General features: G+C 42.7%; 1 protein-coding gene across 1 annotated transcript in view; it reads right to left on the bottom strand.

Annotated features, from left to right (window-relative positions):
• PEX7 (peroxisomal biogenesis factor 7) overlaps window positions 1-16,299 on the bottom strand; it is a 1,030,600-nt gene that overhangs the window by 557,239 nt on the left and 457,062 nt on the right. The gene's annotated exons all lie outside the window — the stretch shown is intronic.

The following is a 16,299-nucleotide window of genomic DNA, read 5'->3' as shown; positions in this document are numbered from 1 at the left end:
CAGTTACAGCAATACAAAGAATTAACAGCAGAATCTGGTGCTCAGAGAATAGCCTTCGATCTTCTCTCCTAAATACGAGGAAAGTCTAAAGTCCTCAAATCTAGGATCTAAAACTAAAAAGGATCTCAAAAAGTTGGGAAAATGCAGGAAAAGCTGTGGAAAGGAATGGGAAGGTGTCAGCATTTCAGAAGCTCGGTCAAAGTTTTCTAGGGTGAGGGAAAAAAGTGTTAGCCTAAGCCATATTTCAGCAAAGAAACAAAGGGGCAAGCATGGAGGTCTGTCCCTCTCAAAGTCCAAGGAAATGCGGCCAAAATTGACCTGTGAGAACACTAGTTATTACCACACAAATCATTGGGTAACACCCATTGATTATACAATCCGGAGCTGCATTGTCCTTTCCATTCTCACGCTGTAAGCTGATACATTAACAATGTCAGTCCTCGCCCTCGCCCTGGAGCCGCTGGCGGCATGGATTAGATGGCAGCCAGACATAAAAGGGATCCGATGGTCGCCAGACCACGAGGACCGCATTTCTTTGTATGCAGACGACATTTTGTTATACTTGACCTCACCTAGGAAATCCCTCATAGTGGTCTGTGACGTCTTGAATTCTTTTGGTAGAAACTCGGGTCTCGCCATTAATTGGGGAAAGTAAATGTAAATGTAAATGTATGTGTCTTGTAAAGCGCACTGCTACCCTGAGGCGTCCTGGCGCTGTAGACCGCTGGGGAACCCGTCCTGGCTATCCCTGTGAGATGGTCCCTTCAGGGTATCTCCAAGGTGAAACCAGGCATCCCCGGCGAATGTGGGGGGCCGTTGTGGAGATGAGGCAAGCTAATGCCCAGAGTTGCCGAGTGTGTTCCTGGTGAGAGTAGGTACCGAGGCGAGAATTATCGAGTCCGTTTTGACCCTGGTCCACGACCCTGCCGCGTCGGGAATTGAACCCTGGTCCCTGGCCGATTCTCTGCTTACTGATCTGCCGCCTCTAACCAGTGAGCCACACCTCTCCACTAAAAGTCGCATCTATATGTTCTCAGTGGAGACACCCCTATTGTCCCGCGGAATTGCTCCATCCAGATCGCCCAGCAGGGCTTTCTGTACTTGGAGATATATATTTCCACCGATCCCTCTGTCCGATACGAGAAGAACCTACTCCCTCCGTTGTCACGTTTGAGACGGGACGTTGCGGGTTGGAGGCGGTTGCCGCTCTCCCTCCTAGGCCGCGCCGCATTGTTTAAAATGATGTCTCTTCCCCGATTTCTCTATGCCCTACAGAACACCCTAGAGTTAGTTCCGGCCTGTTATTTTCGTGAGGTGGAGAGTCTCCAGCACTCGCTGTTATGGGACGGTTGACCGCGTATAGCTATTGCAAAGTTGACCCTTCCATGGTATGACGGGGGGATTGCACTCCCTGACATCAGAAGATATTATTGGGCTACCCAAATTGGGAGCGATTAACCACGGTGTTTATGGTCCGGCGTTGAACCCTGGGTTTGCTATGGATCGGTGGTTGTTGCGCGGGGGTAATTATCTTAGGGCGCTGTATTCCAAATCACTGGATGGGTCCCTCACGGGACCAAGCAAGACGGCAGTGCATGTGTGGAAGGCGGTTACAAACTCGTTGGGCTGGAAGGACAGACTTACCCAGGCTACTCCGCTATTCGAATCCGATATATTGGGGAAATTATGGCACACGAAAGGGTTTGAGAAGTGGGACCTAATTGGGATTTCTAGAGTTGGGGATATGCTGACTAAGGGTAAGGTGAAATCGTTTGAGATACTGCAGACGGAGTACGAATTAGGGGGTACTGAATACTTTTGATATGCCCAGGTGCGTCACGCTCTGCTATCTGTCTGTGCCGAGGGGGAGGTCGTGCCTGAGTCTTCTCCTTTGGAGGATCGGATTCTGGATGGTCATATGCCGGAGAGTACAATCTCCTTGATTTACAAGAAGCTTGTAAATGTTCGGACCGACCTCCTCCTTGATGTGCAAGAACAATGGACTAGGGATGGTCTCGAGCTGGACGATGAGGACTGGCAATATGCCATCTCCTCTCCGAAGGAGGTTGCGATCCCGGCTAGACTGCGGCTGGTGCAGCTTAAGATACTTCACAGGGTTTATGTCACAGGGCCCCGCCTGATTCATATGGGTTTCTCTGATGATGGCTTATGCAAGAGACGCTGTGGGATGTTGGGCACCTTTCTACACATTATTTGGGAGTGTGGGGAGATCGTAGAGTTCTGGAAACAAATTCATGACGTGATGGAAGAGGTCACGGGTATCGCACTCTTCCCGGAGGCAAGACAATGCCTATTGAATGTCTGGGGTCCCACCGACTATGATGCCGCTCAGACCCAATGGGTGACCCTGGGGAACATGGTGGCGAAGCGAGATATTGCGCAGCTGTGGGGATCCCAGAGACCTCCCACCTTGGTAACATGGATGGAAAATATGGACTGGGGCATGTTCCGGGAGAAAACGGTGTATAGTGCCCGAGGTCACCCTAAGAAATGGCATAAGATATGGGGGCAATGGAACCATTATAGGGGAGATATTTGTGTGCCCCCGGTTACTGAGATGCTCGATGTGCAACTTTCCCTCTAGCTCTACTCCCAACTTTGGCATAACCTGGAGTCCGTACCTCTGCTTTCCCCTCACTTCTTTGGCGTGGTGTACTGCTCTGCTGATGGGAGTGGGACCTCGCCCCGGCTGAGAACTAGCGCATGCTTATTATATGCTCTGCCTTGCTTGTGTTTTTATTTTTTGGTTTACATTAAAACTAAACCTTTGTTACTCCTGATGTATAGCTATGGACCTTCCTATGTATTGTTCTCATCGTGCTGCCCGACCTTCGGGATGTCGGCTGAATAGCTGTGTACCATGTTGACGTAAATAAAGGTTTTAAAAAAAAAAAAAAAAAAAAAAAACAATGTCAGTCCTGAGAACGACATTATCCTTGGGTACCTACAGCTCCTCATAACATTGCTGAATAAAACTTGTCAGGTAATGCTCTTGCTCTCCATGTTTCTTGTCAGGGTCTTCTTCTCAGGCTCTCTATCGCTAATTCAGAGTTACATCTATTCTCAAACTAACAAACCATGTGAACCTACCTGCAATGAAAAAGTCATGTGAGCAGAAATGAAAAACAGTACTTTTTTGCAGAAAGAAATACAGGTTTTTTAACGATAACTTAACGTATTAACTCAATGGTGCACATTTGATATGTGTGTGCACATACAACTACAAATGAATAAAAAGTGTCAGTACATTAGACTCAGAATTAAATTCATGTTACCTTGTCAATAAATGTAAAATAACTTTGAATGCATGAATGCAAGTATGATTAAGAACTACATTACGAATACCAATGCGAAAACATTAGTGCATACGTTTACATAATCATTCTCGTATCTAGTGTAAATACAATTTAATAGTGTGAGCATGGCTCTTTTCAAGTGTCTAAGGAGTATATTGTTTTAATAATGTTAAGGCAAACAATATGTATGATTCCTAGTTCTACAGTGAAAGCACTTCACTACTGAGGTTAAGTTCAACACTTTTGCATTAATACGGTTAGGACACACAAGTATGTAGTGCAAAGTGCGCATATTAGGTTGCGTAGTTGTGACATGTAAGGCTGGAGCCAAAATCACACTGCTCCACTTCTTAATGTGATACCTCCCGATCCAGGGGTTTGAGACCTTGACAATCATTTCTCGGATCAGCTAAGAGAAGTTATGTCTCTCTCACTGTTTTTTTTTTTTTTTTTTTTTGTGAAAATTTTTTATTGTGCAGAAAGAAGGTTACAAGCACGGGCCTACAACCAGTCTCTCTCACTGTTAAGCTATTGGGCATTGGTTGATCATTCTTCCTCGGATGCAGTTTCACTGCAATACCTGGGGGACTTTTTGCATCTGAAATGTACAATTCGTGATCACCCATGCAATTTATCTCATACACGCATTGTATACAAAAGAAACCCTTTTCGTAACTGTGAGCCTGGCTTTAAGATGACTGCCTAATTGCTTTTCTGTATTTACACATAAGGATGGATTTTGGGTCAGACAATTCCAATGCCTCGCAATGTTCAGGCTCCTGTCCTTCCCAGCCCTCCTAGTAACCATGGCTCATGGCAGTACCATCTTCTACTTTGTTCCGCCCTCCTTATTACTGTTTCACTGCAGCTGAGCGATCCCAGCTCCTGCTCTATAACACCAACTGTGTTACATTAGCTCATGGCATTCAGGGCTTTTACTTTGCCCTGCCTTAGTTATCACTGTTTCACTGTGGTTCAACGATCCCGGCTCCTTGTTACTATGGCTCATGGTGGTCGGGGCTTCTTCTCTGATCTGCCTTCCTCGTCATTGCTCTACTGCGGCTAAACGATCACAGCGCCTGATCTACTTGGCTAATGACCATCAGCTCATAGGATATATGAGCTGGGCTGCTCATTTCTTTTCAATGAAGGAAGCCCAGCAAAGCATCCGATAAACGTACAGGACATCCATTTCCTCCAATACTGAGCACCTGGCAGTCCCTCTCAGGGACTAGATAGGCCACCCATTTTGTATGTCGAGCACCCGGCACAACCATGCAGTGATCACTGCCAAAACCTGGAACAGCCTGCCACTCTCTCTGCGAACGGCCGAGTCTGAAACTATCTTCTGACGTGTTCTGAAGACCTGGCTGTTTTCCAGCCCTTAGACCCTTTCTGATACCTGTATCTGCCGCCTGTCTTAGCGCCGGGACACCCCCGTTGGGGGTAGCTGAGCGCTTTATAAGCTTCTAAATAAATAAATGCACGGTAATGTTTATCAACAGGTTAGGCCAATGCATAACTTTTTTGAGATCTTGACAATGTAATGCTTTATTGCTGCCACCACCACCACCTTTACCACCACTAACATTCCCATGAGAACTATTACCATTACCACACCATTACTAACAACATCATCACAAACATTACCACTACATTTACAATCAACACCTTTACCTCAACCATAACCACTGCCGCCAATTGGTCTGACTTTAATGTGTTAAAGCATGAAGGCACAGCTATGCACATATGATGTTTGCATGTGATTACTAGACTGAAGCAAGAAATATAGGCTTTGGCTATGCATGTTCATAAATGCGTCCCTGTACTCTGTTCCCAGCTTGATTTATTTTCATTTAAATCATGCATTACAATTTCTTTTAATTTGATAATTGGGAAAACATTTTCCATTTCTGTAGGAGATTGGGTGTTTCATACCACATCTTGCACTGCTTTTTCATCAATTTGTTACATTTTATTTTCTTTGAACTAGCCATTCACAACATTATTGATTTTTGACATTAAGGGTTTAGAAGGCAGGGACTCTTGATTTTTTTCTTTTTTGGTAAGAAGTCATAGTTTTGAAACTGTTGTTGGTGTTTCAAGATTTTTCTCAGAAAAGACATCATACATAAAGAAGACACTGAAGTGAGGTGAATTACTTGATGCCTGTCATGGATGTGCTGACAATTATTATTTGTTGTATCAGGTGTGTCAAGGAGGACCCTAACAACTGTATGTTATTGACTGTGACATAGGCCCGTTTTTTATAGATGGTCTCATAAGATTTCTTGGACCACAGAGTAATACACACCCAATAGATTAAGAGGGATCAAAACATCTTACATCTCACTATATAAACTTAGTGAAAAAAGGAGGTCCTCGCAGAAGTCACCCTGATTCGGTTTCCCTAGGTGGTCTGAACCTGGATGCGTGTTCATGAAGGATGATATTAGGTTCCACATGGTTTTGGAGCAAGTGTATAACCTCATGCCCCTTGATTTTACATGGGAAAAGGAGGTTCATCAAAGAGTAGTAGTTTTGCATCTGTTTTTCTGATTTGTTGTCAATGTTGTTATAGCATAAGTGAGGTTCTCTGGGATAGTCTCTGCGGGGGGAATGCACTTGTGAGATGAACAGTGGATTCTTGGTGTCTATAGCCCCCACTATGAGTGACCTGGTAAATGGGTCTGATTCTCTGTAGACCACTGCTTTCTCACCCGAGCGATCCAACACGATCCTACCCAAAGTAGAAGTTGTCTATGGGGACAGCGTCCCTTTCGTGAATAAGTAATCCTTTGAGGTGCGGGCAGCTATTCAATAGATTGCAACCCCAACTGCGGTCACAAACCAATCATACATGCCATTAAAAATTACAATTAGGAGGGGACACCCTTTTTTACGCCCCCTCATAATTGTAGAGGGAGTCACAAAACCCCTTTAGTGAGTCAGAAAAACCTTTCTGGCTCCGAAAATGGGTTTACTACATGGACAAACACTGTTTTGCAAATCACAGGGTTTGCAACCGCAAAATTATTTTTTACATCTGGCCCAAAATAAACAAGCATTTGCAATGCAATAGGTCTCGCATTTAGGCAAGTTTAAGCTATTGGCACTGTAAATGACAGTGCCTTTTATTTATGTTTTAAAAACAACAACAAAAATAAAATGCATGGTTATTTGCAATGTCAATAGCTCAAACTCACGTAAATATAAAAACTATTGCATTGCAAATGCTTGTTTAGGTAAAAGTGCCTGCCTTTCACCACAACAGAACCAAGCCTCGCGTGACGTGACTGGCTCTAGCCAGGCCTGTGCCCCTGACGCAGAAGAAAACAGCAAATTAATTAAATAACCAAGCGCAGCCGCTACAGTGAGCGGACCACGCTGCAAATTAATTAAATAAACGAGCACGGCCGCAAAAGTGAAAATAGCCAGCGCTGAAAATTAATTAAATAAACAAGCGCGGCCGCTATAGTAAAAGCGGACTGAGCTGCAAATAAAAAAAATAAAGAAAATAGTGCTGTTAGCCATGATAAAGCAGACCGTGTAGCATGACCGGTAAAAGGTCCAGTCCTTATGAGCGCTAACAAATGGAGACAAGGCGGTACCAACGAGGGAATAAAAAGCCTATTTACCAATCAGAAGCCAGCATTCAAGAAGGACAATGACACAAAGCCAATGACAAATATGGGCGGAGAGTGGATGAGGCGTCCACAGCATACCCTACTACAGCATGCATCGCTGAGTGAGCAGCGCATGCGCGCTGCCGCTAGGCTCAACCTGAAAATGTGTAAATGTGCATTACCATCACTGAAGTTAGGTGGATTGTTTGCTATGCGGGCAATCTACTTGGGAACCTATACAGGAACAATGCAGTAGGCGGGCCAATCTAATAGTTACGTACATTTCTATAAACACTCACTGTGCATTTTTGTGAAATCCTGAAAACTCATAAAATCTCAGCAATTTATAGACGTACATAGAAGATAGGCAAATCCAGCTTCACAAAAGAATTTAGTCATCGGGCCATGAATTCAAAGCTCCCATCAACAGGATCTTCTGTTTCAGGGCTTGGGAGGCCAATACCAGCTCTGGGATTTCTTCGAAGAAGGTAGCACATCAGTAAAGGATTTTTTTAATCCAATTTTTCAGGGCCCAGCAGAGCTCACTTCATACTTCAGGGATATTTCAGAAAACTATAGAAGACCCCACATCTCCAATTTAAATATATATTTGTTTCCAATTTGTGAACAATGATATCAAATAACAGTTGTGGCACCTTGCGCCTTTTCGTAGGTATACTGTACCACATGCAACTTTGCAATATACAATATATACTGAACTCGACAGGTGCTTAAATACCATACTAGTGGTGGAATGTATGTCATATAAGTACTTATAACACAATATTCGCTACTTGTTTTTTAAGCTCTCTTAGTTCAGTACTATAAAGAGCAGCACTGAGCCGGTTAGCTAGTGCTATGTTCACTTACCAAACACCACCTCTGGCAAATGTTCTCTTCATCATAAAAAACTGATTATAAAAGGTTTTTGGCACCACCAAGTTAAACTTACTAAAACTGACATTGACAAATCTGCTGGAAAATTTATGGTTATAAAAACTGTCCCAAACTTTAGGATGACTGAGAACAGGTCCAAAACAGCCTTAAGTTCGTAGTAACGAAGCCATGGGGCCTTGCGAAGAGGTGTGGCGCTGCGGCCAGAGCGATTGACTCTGGAATCTGGGGATCACGGTTCGATCGCCGGCGGCAGATTAGCCCAGCACCATGTGACTCTGGGCAATAGCTTGCTTAATCTTCCCGACGGCCCCCAGCGCCTAGAGACCCTTACGGGTGACTGTTCGCGCTTTATAAATGGGGATTATTATTATTCTTATTATTAATATTGTGCAAGAAAGGACAATGGTGCCTTTGACTGCTGTTGGGGTAATAAAATACAGCAATTAGCAGGGTTCAATGGATCCCTCAGGGCTTTTGGGCCCAGTGCCACTGCACCTGCTGTACCAATGCTAGCTACCTCAGAGTACACCTTGTAATTATCTATATTAGTACTGCGTGTGCCCAAATGCTCACTTATGCCATTTTAACCTCACCTACATGGGCATAACCTCGTCAGCCGGATATGGTGGCTTAGTGCACCAATGTGTCCACTGTAGGGGCCGGTGTTCGACCTCATGGTCACAGGTTCAAATCCCGGAGGGTCCACTCTGTCTTTCATCCTTCTAAGATTGATAAAATGAGCACCATTGAATTGGTTAACAATAAACATGTTATTCAGCGCCAAGATACCCTTGAGTGGACGAGCGCTTTACAAATACACACGTTATAAAACTCTCCCAATTGCATTTCATAGATTTTACTGAAACTTGCAATCGAAGAGAAAAGTGGAGGCAACAGAAGACTGAGAGATATTAAAGTAAATGAAACTGGATATCTTTAAATTAATAAATTCGTCTTGCCTTGATAAGCCTCTAACATTCTGGAAGAAAGATAGAGAAAGCAAACAGCATTTCTACATTTTATAATCATTTTGTGAAGAACCTGACTTTAGTTTTCTGTGCATGTTTTCTAATTGCATATTCACGAATTCAGTTTTGATATAGACTGTTTTATGTTCGTGAGATTCTTGCACTCGTTGGTCCTGTAAGAGTTGAGGTTTGTTTTATTTGTTGTTAAGCCTCAATTTAAATATAATAGAATTAGTGTGGCATGCTTACACCATCATGCAGTATGATCAGGACCACCGAAAGAATGCGATTGTGCGGCCGTGGCGATTTTTGCCTAATTGTAAATTTGCCACATAATCCACCATCTGCCACATAATTTGCAGATTTTAACAACAAAACAATTGTGTTTCTAGCTCAAACGGTTCAAAAGTTACAAAAAAATGCAGCGACACGTGTTCCAGCCCAGTGGAAGGCTCTTTCCAAAACTTGACTGGTCAGCTTTCGGGTGCTTATTGCTATATTTGAGTGTTAGACTGGAACTATTGGGGTGAAACCAATGCCCAGATAGTGTTACCAAGTTTAAAAATGATTAAATAATAAAGTAATACTAGTAATAAATTGTGCCACATTATGCTGCATAATTTGCCTTTTCATGCAGCATAATTTACTCAACCATGCCGCATAATATGGCCCCCTCCTGCCACATAATTCCAGTGGCTGAGTACGATGCACAGAAATCCATGCACGCTTTTGCAAAAGCACATAATGCTTAGTTAAATACACTTGCTGATTCAGGGCTCACGACTGCAATGTCTACTCAGTAGTTTATACGAGATTTAAACCATCACTATACCAAAACTAAAAAAAAACGCATGAAGTTTTACCTTGCTTTTACGTCACGCAAGTGCACAAATCTAACTGCAACTCCCAGACGGGAAAATAAGATGTCTTCCATTGAGCTTCAACTGGTTTCAGTTGATTCAGGAGAATAAAGCATTTTGCTGGAATTAGGCATTTGGGGCCTCATGTAGGTACCTCAATACCGGTCGGTAACGGCCGAAAATCGGTAAATATCCCGTTACCGACCGGTATTGAGGCACTTGAGATGTAGGTGGCTGATTTCTGGATTCGGTATTTACTGAATCGGAATTTTAAGAAATCGGTAAAATACCGATTCGGTAAGTACCGAATCCAGAAATGCAATGTAGGGGGCACTCAAGTGAGTGCATTATTGGTGTCTGGATTCGTTATTTACCACCAACTACAAGTTGATGGTAAATGACGAATACCTTACAAAAAGCATTTTTGTGCGATTTGTAAAGTGCCATGTGGCAGACATACATGCCCTTAGGGCATGTATGTGCGCCACATGTGCACGCATGCACGAATCAGGGTTGCAACAGGGTGTCAATGTGCCACCCTGCCACCCATGATGATGCCTCCCCTATTACCGAATCAGTATTTACCGAATCGGTAATAGTAACTGGCTTCCCATTCATTCCTATGGGCCTCCAGGCCCATAGGAATGAATGGGAAGGGATGCATTATTACCGATTCGGTAAATACCGATTCATAAATACCGATATTTACCGAATCGGTAATAATTACCGAATATTTACCTACATACCATTTACCGATTCATAAATACCGAATCGGTAAAATTCGGTATTTATGAATCGGTAAATGGTATGTTACCTACATATGGCCCAGGGTGTTTTAAGTTAGGTAATGCTATTTTTGGTCTTGTGCTGTTTTATATCCTGTTTGGTAATGTAGAGTGTAGAATTTCCGTACCTCATTTGAAAGAAGGTTCTGTGTAGCTGGGAAGTGAGGAGTCCTGTTAGGTTTCAATGTAGCTGGTAATCTAATTCCTTTTGGGATTTGGGGCAGCATTTCTTAACATAAGGTAAAAAGTCAACTTTATGAGATGCCTTCTACTGTATCAACTGTAGGAAGGGGTACAAGGATCATCTTTCAAATTAAGTGCAAAATAAATCACACAAAAGAATATAACTCTTTGGGACAACATAGGGCCAAATGTATCATGCATTTTAATGCCCACAAATGGCCCGATTCGTAGAATCATGAAGTTTGCAACAGGTAAAATTCAGTTTGGTATGTATGAATTCCAATTTGCGATTCAGTAATATATTACCAAATCGCAATTTGGAATTGCGAATACATACCGATTCGGTATTAGGAACCGGAAAGTTTAGGGCATCCCTTCCTAATACTGAGTCGCAGTGATATGTAAGAATGTCTTGCGACTGAAATGCGAACATTTTACCACCTACTTCAAGGAAAGTGAGCTGCATTTAAAAATAAAAAAGATTGTTTCATATAAAAGCAATCACAGACATGGTGGTCTCCTGACCCCAGCAGGCCACCATCCACGTGATTTTAGCGATTTCTAATAGGTCGCAAATTGCGAACTACCTCATTAATATTAATGAGGTAGGTCGATTTGCGACCCAGTAGGAATCGCAAAATGAAACTCTATGAGTTTCATACATTACGAATAACGATTACCTAATTGCGATTACCAGAGAATCATGATTTGTGACCCAGTAGGAATCGCTAAATGAAACTCTATGAGTTTCATACATTACGAATAGCGATTATCTAATTGCGATTACCAGAGAATCATGATTTGCGACCCAGTAGGAATCGCTAAATGAAACTCTATGAGTTTCATACATTACGAAAAGGGATTACCTAATTGCGAGTAGCAGAGAATCATGATTTGCAACCCAGTAGGAATTGCTAAATTAAACTCTATGAGTTTCATACATTATGAATAGCGATTACCTAATTGCAATTACCAGAGAATCGCAATTAAGTGATCGCTATTTCCAATATTGATACATCTGGCCCTGCGTCTCTAACTTTTTCCTGTTCTCATAACCGTTTTCTACACAGACATTATAGCATACCGGCCAGTTTAGCCAGACGAGCAACTATCAAATAAGCCATTTTCAAGCATGCGGTCTTTAGAAATGGGAATGCCCAGCTCTTTTGAGGGTCGTATATTTCTAATGATCATGACACCATGGGTCGAAAATAAATATCTAATGTGCTGCTAATTTTATTAATTTAATGTCTACTTTTTAATTACTGGAGATTTAGCCAACCAGACAAATATTTGACAGATTGTGGCAAAAATGCCGCTTTTCATAACATCTCTGAATTTCTGAGTCCCAGAAGGTATGAATCGAATTCCCAGTTCACCTTTCTGTAAATGGGTCTTTAAGAACAGTTAAGGCAATAATCCTTTGCTGACATTTCTGAGGAGGTTTGTTTGGCAGAGCATTTTTCGTTTTTTAGTAAGTGCGCAGTCAATTTTAAAACCTATCTGGGAAAGGGAGCTCAGACAGAGTTTGTAAATAATGTAAATAATGTGCATTTTCTGACTCTGCTTTTCCGTTCTTCAAAGACTTGTGTTTTGTTCCGAGCTAGACTTTGTGATGTACACCCACGGGGGCTCTTTGCAGTTGGGTGCTGTATGCACCGCTAGCTGTTTTCTCATGGCAATGCAGGAAACAGTACCGTATTCAACACATGGTCACAAAGTCACCAAAGTAAGAGATTGAAAGCAATTTTGCACAATCTTCTCCTATTCAGGATTATAAACATATCCAATTTCACAAAGGACTGCTCATTTGGAAAGACTGGGTTCAAAAAGAGATTATAACCATCAGTCAGCTTCACCCTGACGAGGCCTTCTTACCTTCCAAGACCTATAATTTAAATATACGGACTTGCCTCCAATCATGCCACCCGAAATGAAAGCCTCAAGGCGATTCTTTTACGCATTTCCTCTTCATCTCCACTTACATCATTTGAACACCACACAACTTTCCATGGGGCATATTTACAAGGCGGCAATAGAAAATTATCGCCGCTTTTGCGGCCGAAAAGCGGCGATAATTTTATCGCCTAATTAGCAAGGTCACGCTAACGCGTGAAACCTTGCATTAGCGCACAAATTCTTAACGCCCTGCTTTGCATCTCTAATGAGATGCAAAGTGGGCGTTCCTGACCTGACATGACAGGAGAAATGTCGCTAAGCGACATTTCTCCCATTATCAAGCCCCACGCTATGATGCATAGCGGCAAGAAAAGTAGCGATAACCCCTGTTATCGCTACTTTCCTTACGCCTGCTTCAGGACTGACTTAGCCATGATATCCTATGGAAGGTGGATATCATGGCTAAGTTTATGAGTCCCTATCAGCAAGCTAACGCCACATTTTGTGAGATTATCGCTGGGTTTCCAACGATAATCTAACGTTAGGCAGTTAGCGCTAGGATTTTTATCGCTTTTGAGATAAGCGTTGCTAATAGCACGCTATCTCAGCGATAAAAATCCACGTTAGCTGGCGATAATTATCCTAGCGCTAAGTGTGCTTAGCGATAAGTATCGCCGGTTGTTGCTGATATTCCCCCCCTGTTTTTATTTCTTCCTCGGAAGTATGTGTTTCCTACAAATATAAAACCTTGGACACTCCCCAAGATGTTAGGTTGAAGACTAAAGTAGAAATATATTGGGAGAATGATCTCCACCAAGCCTTTTCCCTTCAAATCAGGAGCAACTTTTGGGTCAAAATCCATTTTACTTCTCATTCAGCCAGTACAACACAATTATTATTTTTGTACAATAGATTATTTTTAACTCGAAAATCTCTCAACAGGTTAAAACTCTCCACTAATAACAACTGTCTTGTCAGAAGAAGGAAAGCAACATTTTTCATGTTCTTCGAATGTCCGCATGTACATGCATTTTGTTTACAAGTTTGGGGCAAGATATCTGATATTTGTTCTATAAACATACCTTTTGACAACATACATATTTCTCTAGGTAGGTTCATCCCATTTATGGCATTCTCAAGTCAATGTTGGAAAACTTGTCGACCTATTCATTGCCATTGCATTACAGATTATTACGTCTATTTGGAAGGACACCACTAAAATGCTACTTCCCCGCACCTGATGATCAGCTTGTTTGTCGGATGGTGGAATATGGTATGTCACAAACCATAGACTTGAAGTTGACAGAGCAAATGCTACTTCAATACACTTGATAATCAAACGGGATCTGCTGTGGCAGCCATTTACGTCCTTCTCCAGCCCCAATTACTAATTTTGAACCTCTATGACTCACAGATAGTATTATTAAGCTACTTTTTACATTTTGTATTATGTAGTATGAATTTATCTTTTATATTTACCTGACTATGAATCAGTGGGAATCCCATCCCCTATATTTTTCTTTTATTTCTTTCTCTTTCCCTCTCCTTTCTCAACTTCTTTTTCCTCTCTCTCCCCCCAACAAAAAAATAAGATTTATAAAATGCAAATGTTTTTGCTGGAAATTTTTAATAATGCAACATGTTTTGACTACTACTCTGTACTGTACAGATGCTCTTACATGCTCCTATCAATTGCTCTTAATTCAAGCTATTTTGTTTTTTCAATAAAGCATTTTCAAACAAAAAAAACAATTTTGCCAATGTCATGCTACAGACTGCAATAGGTTTTCATAAGTCCTAGATATTTTCATTGACAGATTTGAAACTGTGACCCTTAACAGCACTCAGCTACAGCACGACCTGCAAAACTCATTGAACAGAACCCTGTACCGAACACACAAAGCAGACATGGCATACGGTGTGGGTGTCAACTATTACCCTGACCAGAGTGTTCACCAACACACCTCACATCATGTTACAGCAGAACTCAACGTTAACACACACTTCTGCAGAAAATAAAATTAGCAGTCTAAACAAACCACACAGTACAGGCACACCATAGCATGTGAGTGTCAACAGATCATGACAGCACTGCCCACCAATACTACACCTCACATTACCTTACAGTAAAACTCAGCAATACCATAACGTCCTTATGAACACATTACGCAGAGGTCTGTACAAACAACACAGCACAGACATGCCATAGACTGTGGGTGTCAACAGCTTATGACTGTAATGTCCAACATCATCCTGCTGACAAATTATATGGCAGTCTATACAAAACAACACAGCACAGACAAGTCTCAGTGAATGGGGAAAGGATCCATAGTTTGGCCACCTTGTAGCCAAAGGAGCGCCCACTGCTTTTTGCTCTACGTATGGAAGGGACGGTGGCCTGCTCCACCAATGCTGGCCAGGCGAGCATTGATGGAGCAGAGGGCTCTGTTAAGCATGTAATGGGAGATCAGAGGTCTGAGGATTACAGAGCCTTTTATTTGGAGGGCCCTAATGGGCTATGCAGAGGGCTTTGAATTTGAACCTTTACTCAACCAGTAGCCAGTGCAGGGTGGCCCGGGCCTGCCGGACAGAGTGGTGTCTGGAAATATTCAGCATGGCGCGGGCTGATGCATTCTGCACCCCCTGTAGGTTTCTGGTGACCGATTTTGGAGCTCCCAGGTAAAGCGAATTCCCCTTGTCCAGGCGTGAGAGAATGAGTTCCTGGACCACGAGGCTTCTAGATGGAGGGAAGCGAGTGTAATATTTTACAGAGCATTCTGAGAATGCCATAGCAGTATGTGGAGAGTGCTTCCATGTCTAATAATTTGTCCAACCATACCCTCAGGCTTTTTATTAACTCCCCGTTGAGTTTGAGGTAGGAGTCTGCCATCCAGCAGCCTAATATCTTCAGGCAGTGTCCTATCGCAGGGGCTTGGGGGTCTTGTACTTGGGTTAGAGAGAACACAAGTTGGGTGTCATCGGCATATGAACCCAGGGATAATCCAAATGACAGTACTATATCTGCTAATGAGCGCATGTATGTATTAAAGAGCAGCAGATTCAGGGGTGAGCCCTGCGGAACTACGCAACTCAATGGAAGATGTTCAATGAGCAGGAGCTATCAAAGACTTGAAAAGTCCTGTCCTTCAAGAAGGATGTAAGCCATTTTAGTGCCAGGGCCTTAACACCTGTACTGTGGGTTCTGTTGATGAGGAGGTCATGGTTCACCAGTGCTTAATTTGAGCTGATGGTTTCCGGTGCTCAGCACCAGCACTTAATCATCAACACCATTGCTTTTTATGAGCACCAGTTAAGGACACAATCATTTATGGTAGGCAGGGGCAGATTAAGTGATTTGCCCAGAATCACAGGATGTTGAGCCAACGCCAAGACTCGAACCTGGTTCCCTAGCTCCGATGTCGGCAGCTCTGGCCATTACACCGCATCCTCTCCCTACTTTCACAATTAGTAGTTGGTTCTGTTTTAAGCTGTGCTAACAGTAGAAATGGGCTGGTGCAAGCTGCCTCCTGACGAGAGCCCTGGCACTTATTTTCTTACAAATTAACCACTGTGGTTCACCGTGATGAATGCTGCATTTAGGTCGAGGAGGATGATGGCCGCCATGCCTCCTCAATTAAGCAGTATTTTTGACTCCTCTACTACCACTAGCATGGCAGTTTCTGTACTGTGCTGGTGAAAGTCAGTCTGGGTGGGCTGAAGAGTATTGTTTGCTTCTATAAATTCAGACAGATGCTGGTTTACAT

This window comes from Triturus cristatus, chromosome 6, assembly GCF_964204655.1.
Source record: "Triturus cristatus chromosome 6, aTriCri1.1, whole genome shotgun sequence".
Lineage (NCBI taxonomy): Eukaryota > Metazoa > Chordata > Amphibia > Caudata > Salamandridae > Triturus > Triturus cristatus.
The sequence above is the reverse complement of the archived record's forward strand: the minus strand, read 5'-3'. Positions and strand labels throughout refer to the sequence as shown.